A 6,262-nucleotide genomic window follows, 5' to 3' on the forward strand; every position below is an offset into this window, starting at 1 on the left:
AAGACAGATGACAAGTCATATTCCCCCACCGAGGTGGATGCTCTATGAAAACAGATCAACGGATTTTTTGACATGAAAACGACCCAACATATTAATGGTCCACAAACGGGCCGACTGCAACGACGGGCTGAATTTGGCCCACAAGCAGAAAATGACAGTAACGGGCCGTATGTAACCGAATGCTGCAAATGAGCCCAAGAACCAATGGGCCCTGAGAAGGCCGAAAGATAACTTGGGATGGAAATGGCCCAATGGAATAACGGGCCATTAATGGGTATAAAGTGATACATTGTTCATTACGGGCCAGTTTCACAACGGGCCGTTAATGGGCCAAGAGTTACAAAGGGCCTCATATGGGCTGAAAGAAGTCATGGGCCACACATGGGCCGGAAGTTAAAACGGGCTGAAATCATATTGGACAGCCCAGATGACGCTACTGGGCCTAATTCGGAGAGGTCGTAACGGGCCCTAGGTTAGCGGCTTGTAAATGGGCTATATGCGAGCATGCCGTTAACAGGCTTTCCGTGGGCCGGTCCGCCACCTTTTGACCAAGTCAAATGGGCCGGCCTTTTCACAGGAATGGGCCTCTGTTGGGCCATGCCACGTGTCAACGTATCATAGGCGCCTTCAGTCCAATGAGTGGATGACATCTGTCCGAACGGTGAGCCGACACATGTTGATGATTTTACAGGTGGAAAATCCCCATTGGCCGGGGCTGTTAACGGGTTATCGGATCCAAAACCGGACCTGATAGCTTAACAGCATTCCGTTATGGTGGATGCCACGTTTCGGTCACCCTTGATGAAAGCACTTCTGTGACGCGCGATTTATTATCATGGAAGTGGACACTTCCATGATGATAATTTTGGTAATGTCATGGAACACTTCTACGACATCACAGGTATGACTATCTTGATTCTGTCATAAAATCGTCATGGATGTACATGCATGACAAAAAACGCGACCTACTGTGACAAACATGTATCATCGTGGAAGTGTATTTTTTTGTAGTGTTAGGATACCAAATGCCAAAATTTGGTGTATGTATTAAGTTTCTCACTATCCTTTTCACAGCCTTAAGATGACATTCTTTAGGAGCTTCTTGATACTGTGCACACATGCACACACTTAGCATAATATCGGGATGAGAGGCACATAGATATAATAATGAACCAATCATAGAGTGGTAAACCTTTTGATCAATGGGTTCTCCATCTTTAGTCAAGTCAAGATGTCCACTAGTAGGCATGGGTGTACTCATACCTTTACATTCTTGCATATTGAACTTCTTGAATAAATCTTTGGTATACTTTGTTTGAGAGACAAAGGTACCTTCCTTAGTTTGCTTGATTTGCAAACCAAGAAAGAACTTGAGTTCACTCATCATAGACATCTCAAACTTCTCCGACATAAGCTTCCCAAACTTCTCACTAAAATGAGGGTTAGTTGAACCAAATATAATATAATTAACATAAATTTGGCACACAAATAATTATCCATTAACCCTTTTAGTGGAAAGAGTATAATCAATTTTTCCAATCTCAAAGCCTTTTTCAATGAGGAACTTGGTCAAGCATTTATACACGCTCTAGGAGCTTGTTTAAGACCATAAAGGGCTTTGTGAAGTTTGCAAACATGATTGGATTTGTTAGGATTAACAAAGCCGGGAGGTTGTTTAACATAAACTTCCTCCTCAATTTCACCATTTAGAAAATCAGTTTTAATGTCAATTTGGTATAATGTGATATCATGGTGATTAACATAGGCAAGTAATGTGCGAATGGACTCAAGTCTAGCAATGGGGGGCGTATGTCTCACCATAGTCCATACCTTCGATTTGAGTGTAGCCTTGGGCAACAAGACGTGCTTTGTTGTGAACTACTTGTCCATCTTCATCTTGCTTGTTGCGAAACACCCATTTGGTACCGATGATGTTGTGGTTGTTGTCGGGCTTCTCAACCAATGTCCACACTTGGTTTCTCTCAAAGTTGTGTAGCTCTTCATGCATGGAATTTATCCAATCCGGATCTTCCAATGCTTCTTCAACCTTCATAGGTTCAATGCTAGAGATGAATGAATAATGTTCACAAAAATTAGCCAAACGAGATTTAGGGCGAGTGATTCTATCGGTTTGGATATCATCATAGATTTGCTCAATGGGATGTTCTCTAGCGACTCTTGCTCGAACTTGTGTGAGCTTTTCCTTTGATCGGGGTGGAACATCTTCTTCATCATCTTGTTCTTCTTCTTGGCCTTCATCATTGTTGGCGTTGTCGTTCTCTCGTCGTGGTGGAGAAGGAGGTTGATGAGGTTCATCTTGGTGTGCTTCCTCGTTTTCTTTATCTTGGTGTGTCCCACTTGTGGATGCTTCCATGTCAACTCTTGGACCACCTTGGCGTGAGGTAGAAGCTTCCACTTGGATGGACGAGGTACTCTCCTTCACCTCCGTTGGACGGACCTTGCCAATAGACAAGTCTTCGATTGCTTCTGAAGGATGTTTATCTCCTACATCAATTGGCAATTGCTCTACTTGTGATCCGTTAGATTCATCAATCTTCACATCTACCGTCTCTTCAACCTTTAGGGTGAAATCGTTGTAGACACGGTAAGTGTGAGAGTTTGAGCCATAACCAAGTAGGAAACCTTCATGAGATTTAGGAGCAAATTTAGAACGACGATGCTTATCAAGAATGTAGCACTTTGAGCCGAATACTCGAAAGTATCCAACTTGGGGTTTGTTACCGGTGAGGAGCTCATATGTTGTCTTGCCGAGTAGCTTGTGAAGATACAAGCGATTTGTTGCATGAAAATCTGTCTCAACCGCATCCGCCCAAAAGTGCTTTGGCGTCTTGTACTCATCAAGCATCGTTCTCGCCATTTTGATGAGCGTCTGGTTCTTCCTCTCAACAACTCCATTTTGTTGAGGTGTGTACGTAGCCGAGAACTTATGCAAGATACCTTCTTCATCAAGAAAGGTGTCCACATTTGTGTTCTTGAACTCCATTCCATTGTTGCTGCGAATGTTCTTGATCTTCACTTCAAATTGATTTTGGGTCTTCCTAGCGAAGTTTTTGAAGATCTTTTGGACCCGCAATTTATCATCAAGAAAGAACACCCACGTAAATCTTGAAAAATCATCAACTATAACTAGACCAAATGAGTTTCCACCGAGACTTTTGTAAGCGTTGGGACCGAAAAGATCCATGTGGAGTAGCTCGAGCGGTCTCCTTGTGGTCATGATGTTCTTCACGGGGTGGCTTCCTCCAACCTATTTTCCTGCTTGGCAAGCGCTGCAAAGTCTATCCTTATCAAATATGACATCTTTAACACCAAGGATATGATCACCTTTAATAAGCTTGTCAAGGTTTCACATGCCCACATGACCTAACCGTCTATGCCACAACTAGCCTTTAAAAGATTTAGCAATTAAGCAAGTTCTAGGTTGAGCCTTTTTTAGTGAAATAAACAATGTAGAGATCACCATTACGTATACCGGTAAAGACCATTTTATGATTATCTCGACGAAAAACTTGGCAGTCTACTTTAGTAAATAGGACATTGAAACCAAAGTCAGCTATTCTAGAAACAGAAAGCAGATTATAGCCAAGAGATTCAACGAGCATGACATTTTGTATACATGGTCTCGGAACACTAGAGACCGAAAGGTTAAATATGAGTCATATAGTAGATATGATCAACATGAAGATATTCACCATTGAAGACTACTCAATCTCACATGATAGTCAGACATGGTTTAGTTGATATGGACCATGTATTACTTAGACAACTCGAGGTATGTTCATTTAAGTGGGATTTCATAGTAATTTGTTTAATTGAACTTCATTTATCATGAAGTTAGTCCTGATAGTTTTTGCAAATCTATTTTGTAGATAAATGGCCCGTGCTACTGTTCCATTGAATGTTAATGCATTCCTAGAGAAAGCTAAGTTGAAGATGATGGTAGAAACTACACGGATTGGGTCTATAACTTGAGGATTATCCTCATTGCTGCATAGAAGAATTATGTCCTTGATGCACGGCTAGGTGACAGACCTACTGCAGGAGCTGATGCAGATGTTATGAACGCCTGGCAGGCTCAGTCTGATGACTACTTGATAGTTCAGTGTGCCACACTTTACGACTTAGAACCAGGAGTTCAAAAGTATTTTGAAGGCCATAGAGCATATAAGATGTTCCAAGAGCTGAAATTGATATCTGGTTGAGAGATATGAAGTCTCCAACAAGTTCTTGAGCTGTAAGATTGAGGAGAACAGTTCTGTCAGTGAACACATACTCAAAATGTCTGGGTATCACAACGACTTGACTTAGCTGGGAATTGAGCTCCCAGATGAGAGTGTTATTGACATAGTTCTTCAGTCACTTCCACCAAGCTACAAAGGCTTCGTGATGAACTGTAATATGCAAGGGATGATGAAAATGATTCCCGAGCTCTTCCCAATGCTGAAATCGGTGGAGACAGAAATCAAGAAAGAGAATCAAGTGTTGATGGTTAAAAAGACCATTAGTTTCAAGAAAAAGGGCAAGGAAAAGAAAGGGAACTACAAGAAGAACGGCAAAGAAGTTGCCGCTCCCGTGAAGAAGCCCAAAGCTGGACCCAAGCCTGAGACAGAGTGCTTCTACTGCAAAGGTAATGGTCACTGGAAGCGGAACTGCCCCAAATATTTGGTGGATAAGAAGGATGGCAAAGTGAACAAATGTATGTTTGACATACATGTTATTGATGTGTTCCTTACTAGTGCTCGTAGTAGCGCCTGGGTATTTGATACTGGTTCGGTTGCTCATATTTGCAACTCGAAGCAGGAGCTGCGGAATAAACGAAGAGTAGCTAAGGACGAGGTGATGATGTGCGTCAGGAATGGTTCCACGGTTGATCTGATCGCCGTCGGCATGCTACCTCTACATCTACCTTCGGGATTAGTTTTAGACCTTAATAATTGTTATTTGGTGCCAGTGTTGAGCATGAACATTATATTAGGATCTTTTTGATTGGGAGAGGGTTATTCATTTAAGTCAGAGAATAATGGTTGTTCTATTTATATGAGTAACATCTTTTATGGTCATGCACCCTTAGTGAATGGTCTATTCTTGTTGAAACTTGATTGTAGTGATACACATATTCATAATATTGATGCCAAAAGATGCAAAGTTGATAATGATAGTGCAACATACTTGTGGCACTGTCGTTTAGGTCATATTGGTGTAAAGTACATTAAGAAACTCCATGCAGATGGACTTTTGGAATCACTTGATTATGAATCATTTGATACTTGCGAACCATGCCTCATGCGCAAGATGACTAAAACTCCATTCTCCAGGACATTGGAGCGAGCTAATGATTTATTGGAAATAATACATACCGATGTATGTGATCCGATGAGTGTTGAAGCACGCGGCAGGTATCGTTGTTTTCTAACCTTCACAGATGATTTGAGTATGTATGGGTATATCTACTTGTCGAAACACATGTTTGAAACATTTGAAAAGTTCAAAGAATTTCAAAGTGAAGTGGAGAATCATCGCAACAAAAAAAATTCTATGATTTCATCGCGGAGGGGAATATTTGAGCTACCAGTTTGGCCTTCATTTAAGAAAATGTGGAGTTGTTTCACAACTCACGCCACCTGGAACACCACAACGTATTGGTGTGTTTGAAGGTCGTAACCATACCTAATTACATATGGTGTGTTCTATGATGTCTCTTACTGATTTACCACTATTGTTTTGGGGTTATGCATTAGAGACAACCGTATTCATGTTAAATAGGGCAACTGTCTAAATCCATTGAGACGACACCATATGAACTATGGTTTGGCAAGAAACCTAAGTTGTCGTTTCTCAAAGTTTGGAGATGCGACGCTTATGTCAAAAGGCTTCAGCCTCATAAGCTCGAACCCAAAGCGGAAAAGTGTGTCTTCATAGGATACCGAAAGAAACTATTGGGTATACCTTCTACCACAGATCTGAAGGCGAAATCTTTGTTGCTAAGAATGGGTCCTTTCTAGAGAAGGAGTTTCTCTCTAAAGAAGTGAGTGGGAAGAAAGTAGAACATGATGAGGTAGTTGTACCTGCTCTCGAATTGGAAAGTAGTACATGAGAGAAAATCGTTCCCGTGATGCCTACACCAACTAGAGAGGAATCTAATGATGATGATCATGAAACTTCAGATCAAGTTACTACAGAACCTTGTAGGTCGACCAGAACACGTACCGCACCAGAATGGTACAATAATCATGTCCTGGAA

This window comes from Triticum aestivum, chromosome 3B (genome assembly GCF_018294505.1).
Source record: "Triticum aestivum cultivar Chinese Spring chromosome 3B, IWGSC CS RefSeq v2.1, whole genome shotgun sequence".
In the NCBI taxonomy this organism is placed as follows: Eukaryota; Viridiplantae; Streptophyta; class Magnoliopsida; order Poales; family Poaceae; genus Triticum; species Triticum aestivum.